This window comes from Eumetopias jubatus, unplaced genomic scaffold, assembly GCF_037043125.1.
Source record: "Eumetopias jubatus isolate StellerSeaLion01/CBP00866 unplaced genomic scaffold, mEumJub1_p1.0 scaffold_5, whole genome shotgun sequence".
Lineage (NCBI taxonomy): Eukaryota > Metazoa > Chordata > Mammalia > Carnivora > Otariidae > Eumetopias > Eumetopias jubatus.
The window spans coordinates 57,101,384-57,115,644 of NW_028274811.1; the positions used below are offsets into that span (position 1 = coordinate 57,101,384).

Here is a 14,261-nt window from a genome sequence, read left to right on the forward strand (position 1 = left end):
CGCCCGCCTTCCTTGGGGACCTCCACAATACTTTGCTTCCTTGGTTGGACCGGGAAGGGGAGGCTGAATCAGAACAGCAGCTCCGAGCCCCCAGCCAGGCGTCCGACCTGTACCCCGACCCCAGCTTTGGGCTCAACTTTTCGGCGGGGATCCTTCTGCAGACGTGCGGCTGGCGGAAGAGCAGAGAAAGCCGCATTGGGCGCTGTGCGAGCCTGAAAGAGACCCCGGGGCTTAAAAAACGATTCCACGGAAGTCCCCAAAGCCCCCGTCTCGCGTCTGCGCGAGAAGCAGAAAGGGATGGAGAACCGGGAATCCCGCGGGGCTGTGGTTGTAAGTGCTGCACTTCACTCCAAACACTCCGCCCTCATCCAGTAAAAACCTACTGAGCGCCCACCAGGCTCCAGGTGCGGCGAAATAGACCGACTGGCGTGCGGCTCCGGGGGAGGGAGAGGGGCCATCACCCATAAATAAGCTACCTGGGTCATTTCAGGTGGTGGTGAGAGCTGTGGCGGCGCTCACCCAATCCATCTGACCCTTTCAATGGTCAGACTCTTTCCCCTCCGCCTGGGTTCTAGAACTGGGAAGACTTTTCTCCAGCTTGTCGCGGGGACCTCCCGGGGCTGGGCCCATGGAGATTACGGAATATGGTGATGAACTTGTGGGGCAGCGGGCACCCCGCCGCAGATGCACAAAACCCAGGGTCTTTCTGTGGGCGTGCGGGGACCTTAGGCGCGGGGCGCTTGGGGGTGGAGGGGGAGGGACTGAGTCACAGGGGCGGGAGCCGGGGGTGGGGGGGGGCGCTCACGTCACCCGCTGCGTGTGCTAGTGATGCAAATGCAGACCCGCGAGGGGCGGGCGGGGTGGGGGCTGGAGGGGAGGCGGGCGGGGTGGGGGCTGGAGGGGAGGCGGGCGGGGTGGGGGCTGGAGGGGAGGCGGCGGAGTCTCGGTCTGGGAGAGCGCGCGTGCGTCAAAGTCTCTCCGGTGATGGATGCCCCGCAGCGCACCCGGCGGCGGCGGCGGGGGGGCGGGCTGCGGCCCGGGCGGCGAGGAAAGCCCAGCAGGGCGGGTCTGCGGGCCATCCCGCAGCTCCGCAGTGCGCCACAGTGCGGGGAAGGCGCCGCAGCGGCCAGGCGCTCCCCGGGGATCGAAAGATGGGGCGTCTTTTAAGGCGCCGCAACAGGGATGTCCTGATGGCCTCCTCTCTCAATAGACCGCCTGCCTAAATATTTAGGTGATTGATAGCGCGAGAAAGTTGTTTCAGTTTCTTAGCCTTAATCCTGGAAGAGGCTTTGGCATTCATCTCTTTGGCGTTCACTAGTTTTCTGTGGCAAATTCCGAAAGGCCTCGTGCTCCTGGCAAGTTTTCATGTGAAAGCTTCGACGTTGAGGTTCATGAGATTTCCGTAGTGCTCACGCATTCCTTCATTCTTCAGTTTTGTCAGGAAGCCTGGCCTCTAAGTGGGGCTTGAGAATGGCTACCAAAACAGTGTGCTGCGTTCCTCCTTTAGGACCTAAAAATGTGTGTTGAAAGCAGTCCCTGGGAGAAAATAAAAAGCCCAATCCATGTTTCATTTTATTTATTTTTAAAAGCCCCCACTTTCTGGAAGCCTCCTGGCAAAGGTTTTTCTACTGGCTTTGCTGAATGAGGGCAAATCTGCAGTGTGTGTGGCAAAAGGATTGAAAGGGGGGAGGTGGAAGGGAGGAAGGAAGGAAATGGGGAAGGCAGTCATCGGAGAGCCCAGAGACAAAGATCCTGGTTCCTGCTTTCCGGAACCTAGTGTTACAGTCACCTCGGGCAAGTGACTTACCTCCTGGGTTCATCCTCCACGTTTGAGAAGTCTGAAAAAGCTCAGACTAGCTCTTACTACGAAGTTGTTTTGAGGACAAAAGACGATGGTCTCAGAGAGCTTTGTGCCTACAAATTCTCTATGAATGGAAAATATCATGAAACACAGTCCCTTTAAGGGAAAAAGAAAAACAATTTTATCTTTTAAAAAATTCTGGAGACATTCACCAGTGCTGTTCCTTTAATGAAATTTAGCTTTCAGTGTCAGCAAACGCAGACAATAGACTTTTCCTAACAGTCTTATATAAAATCAGATGCCATTAGCTGCTGTCTGGAGAACGAAAAAAAAAAAAAGCACTGGATTACATCTGAGTGTTTTTGGTGATGTAGTAGAGAAAACAGATCTATTTTTCATGACCTGATGACAGTCAAAGCACGTTCTCTGGTGTGAGCAGCAGACTAGCCTAAGAGCTTTTAGGTAAAAATTCTACTCATTATTAACCCAGTCATATTCCTTAAGTGTGGAAGTTGCCTCAGAAAACAGGATGCAGTTTCCACCCTGAAGGAGATGACCACAAAGGGTATCATAATGTGCAATATATCATGTGACCACAAGTCCCAGAAAATCCATTTCCTATAATTAGAGATATTATCTCTTACTCTAAGGTAAACTTGTTGATGATATATTTCACGAATAAAAACATCTGATTTGTCAAAATGCCTTCCTAACCACTCACAATGTTGTTATTCGTGTTATTCATACATAATGGTGGATATCTATGAATGGTTAAAGTTAAAATGCCCTATTTATCCTGTGCGGCTGTACCAAGGAAAAGCCTATGATTGACCAGTGCTTCTTGGTTCCATGTTGCTTTGGGTTTTATCAGACCCATGGTTTGCAATATGTACATCATTGTCCATTTCACACAAACTCATCATTTAGGTTAAGTCTGTCAGTAAACCGAAGAGGCAGACCCCTGTCTGTGTGTGGTTTTGGTACAACATTGCTAAATTGTTTTTGTTTTTGCTTTGCTTTTTCCATTCCAGCCCTATTGAGCAACCAGTGTAAATGTTGCAGTGAATTGAATTTGGAGCTTTCTTTATTTGGCACAGCTGAAATAGCAAGGGGGGTGTCAAGTTACTATTTTAATTCTTGCTGGAAATATGTCTTAATGGTGTATAAACCGTTTATTTTTATCACAAACACCCTTTGTAATTAGGGACACTTGCTATTAGTTGCATATCATCATGGTTTCCCTTGTGGGGAAGAATTGAACAAAATGAAATAAATGGAGAGAGATCAGTGGATTGGATGGTTTGGTACTCTCTGGTTCTAATATTCTTTCCCTCCATGAAATGCAGAAATATATGATGAATTATAGTTTATTTTATTTCTTAAAATTTTAATTCTAGTATAATTAATATACCGTGTTTTAGTTTCAAGTGTACTATGTAGTGATTCAGCAGTGCTCTACATTACTCAGTGCTCATCATGATAAGTGTACTCTTAATCCCCTTCACCTATTTCACCCATCCCCCACTCACCTCCCCTCTGGTAACCACCAGTTTGTTCTGCAAATTCAAGAGTCTGCTTTTTGTTTGTCTCTCTTTTTTTTGTTCGTTTGTTTTGTTTCTTCAGTTCCACATAAGAGTGAAACCACATAGTATTTGTCTTTCTCTGACTTATTTAACTTAGCATAATGCCCTCTAAGTCCATCCATGTTGTTGCAAATGGCAAGACTTCATTCTTTTTTATGGTTGAATAATATTCCATTTTATATATATATGTGTGTATATATATATATATATACACCACACCTTCTTTATCCCTTGATGAGTTATATTTTAAATTTGAACTTTGCTTATAAGTAGAATATAAGAAGTGTTTTTTATTAACTCACGTTGCAATTTTACATGGACCTATGGGCTCTGTTTTTGTAGAATAATTGATCTGTTAGATTTTATATTATGCCATTATGAATATGGATTAAAACATTTTTAAAAGACCGAAATTGAAAAATAATCTCAGTTTACTAATCTCAGCAAAGCAGATATTCAGATGAATTTAACATGACAAATTTTATTTTATTTTATTTAAAGATTTATTTTATTTAAAGATTTTATTTATTTATTTGACAGAGAGAGACACAGCAAGAGAGGGAACACAAGCAGGGGGAGTGGGAGAGGGAGAGGCAGGCTTCCCGCCGAGCAGGGAGCCCAATGTGGGGCTCGATCCCAGGGTCCTGGGATTGTGACCTGAGCTGAAGGCAGACGCTTAACGACTGAGCCACCCGGGCGCCCCTAAAGATTTTGTTTTTAAATAATCTCTATACCCAACATGGGGCCCGAGCTTACAACCCCAAGATCAAGAGTTGCATGCTCTACCGACTAAGCCAGACAGGCGCCCCTAACATGACAAATTTTAAATGCTTTCTGTTGAGCATCCAATGTATACCATGGCTGTTGTATCATTTCCTGTGGACAGGATGTACTGCAAATGATTAAGACTGGAAAGTAAGAACTTTATTAATGGGCTTTAGTCTTCTCATAGCACTTGGGTCCTCTTACAACTCAGGAGCACAGTGAGATTTATGACTGATTAGACCAAATGCTTTTTCTTGTTATTTGCTACTCTTTGAAAATCCTGTGGATTAGAATCTTTGTGTAGCTGAATAGACCTATGATTCTCAGTAGTCCTGTGTATCATACTTCTCTGGGGAGCTTATTCAAATGGAGATGTCTGAGCTTTATCCTAGACATTCTAAATAAGTAATTCCACGGGTGGGCCCAGAAAATGCTATTTATCGAGCTCTGCCAAGTGGGTTATATGTCATCAATAGGGGTCTACACTTGAAGGAGTACTTGAACTAGTACTTGACAAGGTGGCAGTGTGGCAGGGCTATCTAGGCTGTGTTGTTCTCTTCAGTATTTATTGAATCTCTACTTGAAGCTCTCAGAGAAGTCACCTTCCAGCTGGCAAGACAGACTTAAAAGATGACCAAGTTCTGTGGAAGGAGTCAGAGGTGGAGTGAGTGAGGTAGGTGGCTGGGCAGAACTCTGTGGAGACAGTTATGTAGATGGCATCATAGAAGGAGGGGCCTAGGCAGGAGGAGCAGCATTTATGACAGGTTGCTGTGGTGGCGGAAAGGCTGAAAACCTTAGCATGGCCTTCAAGGCCCTGGATGGCCTGGCCCCTGTGCACTTCTGTAACTTCATTTTGCTTAACCTCCAAACCTCTCCCATCCTAGCAACCTTCAAACATCAGCCCCATCCTGCTACAGCAACCTTATCACTGCTGTACCCTACCTTCACCATTTTAACTCTTGATGTTCTTCAGACTTCAGTCATCTTCCCTTTCTGGGAGAGCTTCCCAACCCTCTCGGGAGGGGAAAATTCTTTCTTCTCTCACAGTGTTCTTTTCTTTATAAATAAGGTTGTTGGAGAAAAACGGGATACTCAGTAACCTTGAATTCAGATTAATAAAATGTTTCTTAATCTACGTATGTCTCAAATATTGCATGGGACATAGTTATGTTAAAATATTATTTGTTGTTTATATGACATATAAATTTATCTGGGGGCGTCCTGTATTTTTATTCGCTGAATCTGGCAACTCTGTTTATAAAGCTCATTAATTTTACCATCTCCTTTTTGAAAACAGTGAGATTGTTTCATTAATGCCCGTCTCTCCTGGCTGAACTACAAAACCCCAAGAGGCCAAGGTCAGAAGTAGAGATAGGTTGTTGTTTTGTCTTGCTGTTTATCCTTAGTCTCTAAAATAGTATCTGGAGCACAGTAAGAGCTCAGTAAATTTTATCAGATGAATTAATGAGCTGCTTGAGAAAAATGGTATAACCATGGACAAGTTTCTTAATCTCTTAGAGCCTTAGTTTCTTCAGCTGTGAAAAGATGATTTTTATATCTACTTTTTAGGATTGTGTGTAAAGGGTAAATGGAGAAAACATACATAAAACTCCTAGCATGTTGCTTTGCAGGCACTGTACTATAAAAGATGTCTTTTCTCTTCAATCAGTATTTGTTTTGTAACACGAAGGGGTTCCTTCTTAATGTAGGAAACCCTGCTTCCTTTTTATTATAAGGCAATCCTGTAAGTAGTCAAGTGTTTCCTGAATGTTTACCAAAGGCAGGGTACTTTGGAGATTCAGCTGTGCAGTTACAAAGGTCCTGTTCCCAAGGAGCACCCATCTGTGGAATGGTAACACTGAGGGCTCGCTTTATGGACCACGCGGGGCCTGATGGTTAGAAAGGCCCTGTGTTTGGTTTATGCTCTGCCATCAGCTCTTGAAATTTTTTGAACAAGCGGGGGGGCCCACGTTTTCCTTTTGTCAGTTACTAGCCAATCCTGGGAACCTGTGCATATTTGTATATACACGTGCATGTGGATCGTTGTAGCCTTTATAATGATGCGGGGCCTCTCATTACTCAGAGAACTTGTGATTTTCCCGTTACATGGTTTGTAATTGACTGAACCAAGATCAGTGTCTTTTCCAGTACACCGGGACTGTCTTCACCTGATTACAACCATCCAGTGTGGGCCAGATCTTTGAGTGAGCATCAGAAACTTTTAAAGAACTGGCTTCAGGTCTCCTATCCTTGGGTCATTTCCGTGGACCTTCCCTCCCTGTCACTGCTCCCGGAGTCGCTGAGAGACTGCAGCTTGAGGTGCTAGGTCTGCCTTTGTTAGAAACACCAGGAACACTGGCGATGTGTTTTAGACTCCATCCCCTCCAGTACCATGCGTTTTAGCGGTGGGTAGAGAAGGGGACCCATTTTGTCATTTCAAGCTCTGACTAGCTTGTTTTAAAATACACTCATTGTAATATTACTCTTGAGTAGTGCTAAGTATGCCATTTTTCTTTTTTGAAAATTTTTGTGTTTGTGTTTGTATTGAAGAAGCAACATTCTAATAATTCCATCGGGACATTCTCATGTTTGCCTTCACACTAGTATTATTTTCAACATGTGACAACATGCTCCAATTAATGCACATTAAACACATTCTGAGCTGCATTGAACACAAACGTAATTTAAGTATAAAGATAATTATTTTTTGAAGTGTCCCGTTAAACCCGCAGCCAGGGTCTCCTTTTGGCCACGTCAGTGTGGAGGTAGACATAGAGACCCATGCTAGCATCCACAGTCATTGCCCTCGTTCTATTCCTCCCCGAGTTGTGGATTCCCAGTCTGCTACAAAGATTCTTCACTACTTCTTTGAGCTCTCAGGGATAATCCCTATGGTCCCTGCCTCTACTTCCCTGCAGCAGCATCCCACAGTGGTGCAGAGCGTGCCTCCCACTCCCAGAATGCCCTGGCTCCAGTATTACAGAACCTCCTGAAGCTACCATGTGCTCCTAATGTCCCTGGAGAGTTGGGAGGCTGTGCGAATGTACGGGGCTGGTGAGAAACACAACATCCTGTATTCACGATCACTTGTCCCTTCCGACTCCAGCCCATTGTCCTAAGACCATAAATAGTGGGTCTCAGATTGTCTTCTGCTTGCACTGAGCTCTCTACTGGGCGATTTCTTAGTCCCTCCCTTCCAGACATGCTCAGAAGTATCAGAATATTAAGATTAATCATGAGAGTGTTGCACAGGATGTTCTGTGCATATTGTTCGTGGTAGTGAAAAATTAGAACCAATCTAAATGTCCTTCAGAGGGTCATCAGATCAAGTATGGTTTATCTAAATAATGAAATACTACACAGCCATTGAAATGAACCTGTATGTACTCACATGGAAATATTTGAAGATAAGTTATTAATGAAAAATACAGCAGTTTATTGACCAGAAAATGTCCTATGTCTCTATTAAAAAATTAAAGTACATTAAAAAGCCCGGAAGGACAATGACCAAACTATTATCTCTGGGGATAAGATGGGGAGGACCTGACACTTTTCACTTTATATTTTTGAAATGTTTGAGTTTTTAACAATAATTACATATTACATTTGTAATTAAGGCATTAGTAAAGTTGGTAAAAATTAATTTCAGGTTGCCCATGTGATGATGTTTCTCAAATATGTCCAGATATTAATGTTTTAGTGGCTAAAATGCAGTGCCAGTTTTTCCCATGGATATTTTTTTTAGCTCATAGTACAGGAAGGTATTTGAGGTTGTGAGAACATAAATTATTTTAGGACTCAATAAAGCTGTTTTCATTTTGAATGAAAAAAGGGAACTCACCTATAAACATCCGGTACAGCGGACCCTGAGAGGAACTGCACACTGCTGACATAGGTCATTAAAGTCAAGGACCTCTCTTCCATCTCCCACCTCTGTTCTCAATAAATCTTATGTGTCCGGTGGCTGTCAGAAGCCTGTATTGCTATTCAGAATGTTGTGCTTTTAGGGACATTTTTCATCCTATGGCTGTGTACTTGATAGGATTGGAGGTGGACAATTTTTATCTTCTCTTCCAGGGGTCTGGAATGTCCTCCCTCCCACCACTTACCTTCCCCCAACTCTCAACACATACCTACCCATGGAAAAGGCTCCTACTTGCCCTTCAAGCCTCAGCTTAAAACTTCACGCCCCTCCCTGGAGGAATTTGGGCCCCTTTCTTTGTTTCTCCCAGGCCCCTTGCTGCCACCACCATCATAGTGCTTCTCACACTTTGTCGTTGTGGCTCTCTACACATTTCCCCACTAGATTCTGAGTCCCTTGAACTTAAGGGAAGAGGCCAAGTCACTGAGATCTTTGTAGCTCCACATGCTGGACACATAGGGGCTGAACACATTTTAAATATTTATTAAGCCTTTTTATTTTTTTTAATTTTTTTAAAGACTTTATTTATTTATTTGACAGAGGGAGACGCAGCGAGAGAGGGAACAAGCAGGGGGAGAGGGAGAGGGAGAAGCAGGCTTGCTGCTGAGCAGGGAGCCCGATGCGGGACTCGATCCCAGGACCCTGGGATCATGACCTGAGCCGAAGGCAGATGCTTAACGACTGAGCCACCCGGGAGCCCCTTATTAAGCTTTTTTAATTGAAGTATAATATACAGAGACAAAAGTGTGCATATTAAAAGGGTATAGCTGAATTCATTTTCACAAACTGAACACATCTCTTTAACCAACACCCAGATGATGACAGTGATGATTCCCGGCACCCCAGAAGCACCTTACATGTCCCTTCCAGTCATAACCTCCTTCTGGAGGTGCCTAACACAGTTCTCCCTGTTCTGCTCAGATGCCCACTTTTTCATGCCCAGTGTCTGGGAAACTGCTTGGCCGAGCCTTATCACTGCTGATGGACATGAGAACGTCATGAATGTGCCCAAACAGGATGCTGTCTCCAGGTGGCCAAACTCTCAGTCCACAAGGTGCCAGAGGCTAAGAAAACAGCCCCTGATTTGTTCTCCACTCGTCTGGGTTCCACCTGAGTCTAAGTCCCTCATGAGCAGTTCTGTCATTTGACCTCCACTTATATCAGGTTGGATAAGTTTCCTTCTGTTTCTGATTTGCTAAAATTTCCTATGAATGTGTATACATTACAAAATAATTTCTTTTTAATAGATAAAGCCTCCAGAGTTTCTATTTCTTCTTATGTCAGTTTTGGTAAGCAGTGTTTAAAAAAAAAATAAATTTGTCAATTTTATTCAGGTTGTCAAGTTTATTGCATTTATTTAAGATCACTGGTTTGTTTTTATTTTATGAACTGTTGTGATTCTTGTATCTAATTGTATTTTCTTCACTGCTTTTGATACTTAGTTCAATTTTTTGTATAGATTCTAGAAACTTCAGAGTCATGTAGCATTTTCTGTAGATCATTAAAAATGTATATGAATTATTTAAAACGCATTCCTATCTCATTGGAACATGGAATCATTGCCTGTGGTTATTTGCAAATATTTAAACCCATTATTTCTTTTATTTACTATTGACTCAGCCCTCAGAATATCAGAACATTAGTAACTAGATAGAATGACAGATACATTTAATTAATTTTATAAATATCTATATGATAGAAGCCAGGTTTATAGAAGATTCCAATTTCTTTGAAAGCAAAGGTGTTGATAAAAATGAAATACTCATGGGCTTGCTGTGGATCTACTGGTTGTTTAATGTATATATGTTTATAATCTGAACAGATAAATGAACCATGATTTGAATTTTGATGACAAGGGTTTTATTTGGTGAAAACCATGAACCATATTCAATTCTTATTACATCTCTACCTGCCTTTACAAGACTGTCGCAGACTTTGCAGTTTCCATCCTTTGGTGATTGTTGGGGGAGCAAGCTCATGAAATTCACATTGGCATGGTTTGTTGGAGGGCTCTTCCATATCCCAGCAACTCATATAGCTAGTGACTCAGCATTGCATGTTTTTTATAGTGCTGCTTAACTTCTACGTTTTCCCTCAATCCCACCCATTCCTTCTTTTTCCTAATATCCATCCATTCCCTGTCCAACATCATGAATTTCTTTTTTTTAAAATTTAAATTCAATCAGCCCAGGTACAGTACATCATTAGTTTTTGATAAAGTGTTCAATGAATTTCTTATTGATTTTTCTATCCCTCCTTTAACCATACTTGCCTCCCTTATGCCGGGGGCGGGGGGGGGGGTGCAGGAAGTCTCATTTGATACATCAGACATTTATTGCTACATCATGGTGCCTAACTGGCTACTCCCAAAAGTTAGTAACGTAAAGCAATTTCTTTTTGCCCATGCATCTGTGGTTTGGCAGGGTAATTCTCCAAATTACGGGTTAGATTCAGGTCTTTAATCCTACTTGGAATAATTGGCTACCCAGTTCATAATTTTTGCATGGAGAGGACAGAAGTACAGGGAAGGTGAGTGGAAACATGTGATGCCTCTTAAGCCTAGGCTCAGAATCCATGCATTTCATTTCAGCCCATGTTCCACTGACCAAAGACGTATAATGCGTAGGGCAGTTCCACATAACAAAGCATTGTCTCACACACTACAACTTTACCATCTCCCATCAGACATCCATTTAAGTGAAAATTTCATTTCTGATAATCCAAGTCTAGATCTTTTTCTGTGAAATACAAGTATTTTTTCCTTAGTTTTTATATATATTTTCCTTGGGGGAAACCCCCTCTCATGCTCTCTCTATCTCATTCTCTCTCTCAAATAAATAAATAAAATCTTTAAAAAAAAACTACTTATAAATCAATCAAGGGAAGACTATACTTTGTTTCATTTAAAATCTTACCAAGAGTTGCTCATCGTTTCCAACAGTCATGTCACCAGCAGTAACACACACTAATTGTGATATTTAAGTTGCTAATAAGCACACCTCTATTTGTATCCATGGGTGTTTGTTATATTCATGGTGATTATACACTTAGAAGCAAGCATTTCATGTCTTCATTTTGTCTTTTTTTGTTACACCAGAACATTTACATATTTAAAAATGTATTTTATTATTTTTTTCTATTTCTCCTTGACACTTTTAGGGCATTATATAGTTATTTTCAGTTTATGTGTGCAGGTGGGTTATTTTATTTATAAAAATTATTTAATAAGGCATTGCAAAATATTACTAGATGTTGTTGGACTGCTCTAAATTGTGTACATTTGAATACTGTGTGTAGTAAGCCCATTTATATTTGGGAATGAGAAAGGGCAAGTCGTAACACAGGGAGTGCTCTTCCATTTTGGCATTGTCTCTGAAGGGAGCATGTTTTTTCTGTGAAGATTGCCGCATTACTCTCTCTCTAGTGGCAGTTGTGAAGGGGGTAGTGTAGGAGCTGGACTAGCTGACAGAAATAGTGTGTCTGGAGGAAACATACAAGCCTTTATCGTAATTCTACTTCCAAGGCTTACCCAAAATATAAACAGTGTGGAGACTTGAGCTGTGAAGGCATGAGCTTTTACTGTGCTGCTCTAATCTTGGTTAGTGACAGCAAAGGACATGGGAAGCTTAGAGGAGTGAAGAAACAGACATTTTCAAAGATGGCTGCTCTAACAAATGGGGGAGATACCCAGTAGGAATCTGGTGGTTTCTTTCTAACCCTGCTTTTCAAATAACAATTTCTTGTCATTCTTTGAGTTCTCTGCTAGACGATGTTTCCTATGATTCCCCTGCCCGTCTTCTGTGTACGAGGGTGGGAGCCATCTGACTTGCTTCCACAAGAGAATGACAAAACAGGGAATGAAAGGTTGATGACCTGTCTTGGTCTGTAGTTCAAGGATAAGAATATTTTTCTTATCAACAGAAACTGATGCAAGGTTAATTCAAAAGGGAGACATTGAAAGAGTGACCCAGGACTGAATAATATATCCAGTTTGTGTGACTTTTAATCCAAAGTTGGAGTATTGACAAGGGCATCACACCGTTTATCTATGGTGTGCAGCAGATGTGGTTACTGGGGCAGAGCTCCAAACATTCATTACTCTGAACCTGAATATATAATGATCGTGCCTGCCTTTTGGGATACAGATGTGTGTGCACAAGAAGGCTTGATTGTATTCAAAGGCTGTGAATTTAAAAAAAAAAAAAATCCAAACCTGTAAAGGTTAATATCAACTTCCCAGCAAGCCTGAGGAGAAAAGCCAGTGATCAATATCATTGAATGTGAGACAGGAATACAGGCCATCTTATACATCCAGCTTTATTTAACATCAGGAGAATTAAATGATTCTTCTTTAATGGTGACACCAATGAAACCAACTGGCTGTGGAAGATTTGGAGTCATTTGAGCTCTGTCTAAATGATGCATTGATGAGACCTGGCCAAAGTTAAAGGGATATTTTGCAATAGACAATAACTCATTTACTCCCAACTTTTTGACATTATGCACACCCTTATTATTACCATATTACACAGTTGCTATGTTGACGACCACATCAGACATTTGGTGTAACATCATATTACATTTAATAAAGCTCCTAAAAAATAAAAGTTAAAGCTCCTAAATAAGTTGGAAAATAAGAGTTCATGCTATGTATGATCACTGGCTTAGAAATTTTTTTTCCTCAGTAAATGATTTTGAAATAGGGTAATGCAAAATTTAAAAAATCATATAATGAACTATCTTTGCCTAAAATTAAAGTGCAACAAAGTGTGACCCTGAGCTCCCAGTGATGCCTTTTTTTTTCCCCCAGTGATGCTTTTGAAGTTACTTCTGCACCTCCTCCTGGCCATATTAGTGCTTTCCTTTGCTGGTATGTATGTGTTTGTTGGGATACTCTGTGTGTGTGCGTGTGTGTGTGTGTGTGTGTGTGTGTGTGTCTTGTCTTCATTCCCTCTGCTGGTAGTGATGGGTTGTGACATCTTCACTCAGGAAACCATGACAATGTTAAGTGCTTCTCAGGATCTTCTGATTGCATTGTGCTTTTCTGCTTGGAGAGGTTTCCTCCTTCCCTTGAAGGATAACTAACCATTGATTTTTTGGTCTGGCTGACATATGACAACAAAAAACTCTTTCATAACAGTTTTCACTGTCCCTGACTGACAGCATTGGGAATCAGGATGCCTACCTTCTCAGGGTAACAGCTTCTCGGGTGACCCACTGCACGTGTCCTCAGCCTCAAGGCCATTTGGGTTTATAGTCATGAGGGTTCAGCCTACCTTTCAGTCATGATGAAGGGATTTATGATGATCTCATCTGATCAGATTTTCCTTCTTTTCACCAAGCTGAATTTTTCATTCAAAATTTGAAACTTAATTCTAAGGACTAGCGTGTGTCTGTGTCTGTATATTCCTTAGGCTAATCGCTTGCTTATGTCTCAGAAGAGATGAAGTTATGAGTTGATGGTCAGATGTGGATTTTTTTAAAAAAGATTTTGTTTATTTATTTGACAGAGAGAGACACAGCGAGAGAGGGAACACAAGCAGGGGGAGTGGGAGAGGGAGAAGCAGGCTTCCCGCAGAGCAGGGAACCCGATGCAGGGCTCCATCCCAGGACCCTAGGATCATGACCTGAGCCAAAGGCAGATGCTTAACGACTGAGCCACCCAGGGGCCCCCAGATGTGGATTTTCACTCTTAGTTGAATTTTGTAAGTGTGCCAAAAGCCTCTGCATGTACAGCCCTGTCAGCAAAATGGCCAGAATAATTTATTTGTAAAATGCTTAGAGAATATTTATAATGTCGATGGATTATAAAATTAGCAAATATTTATTAATTTTGTTAAGTATTAGGATTATAAAAAAGGAGGAACTTTAGATGAATCATGACATGTATGACTTAGTCCTGACTTGTGTAAAGCCACCTTTTATCTCAGCTAAGGTTCAAGGTTGGCTGTTTACTTACTTGTTTATTAGCTCAAAAGCTATAGGTATGTTAAGTGAAAAAATACAGCTTCACAGTATGTGATGAAAACTAGCCTCCAAACTACAATTAATCCAATATAGCACCAGTTATTGCCCTAAATGGACACTCTTTCCTATGAAAGCATAAAAGGTAGCAGAATATATCTTAAGGGTTTAAAGGTTCACTGCACAAGATGGTGCCTACCTTTCCTTCTTAATAGGACACAGGAGA

At 41.9% G+C, this 14,261-nt stretch overlaps 1 protein-coding gene across 1 annotated transcript in view; it reads left to right on the forward strand.

The window, feature by feature from the left end:
* SV2C (synaptic vesicle glycoprotein 2C) overlaps positions 1 to 14,261 on the forward strand; it is a 200,361-nt gene that overhangs the window by 424 nt on the left and 185,676 nt on the right. The gene's annotated exons all lie outside the window — the stretch shown is intronic.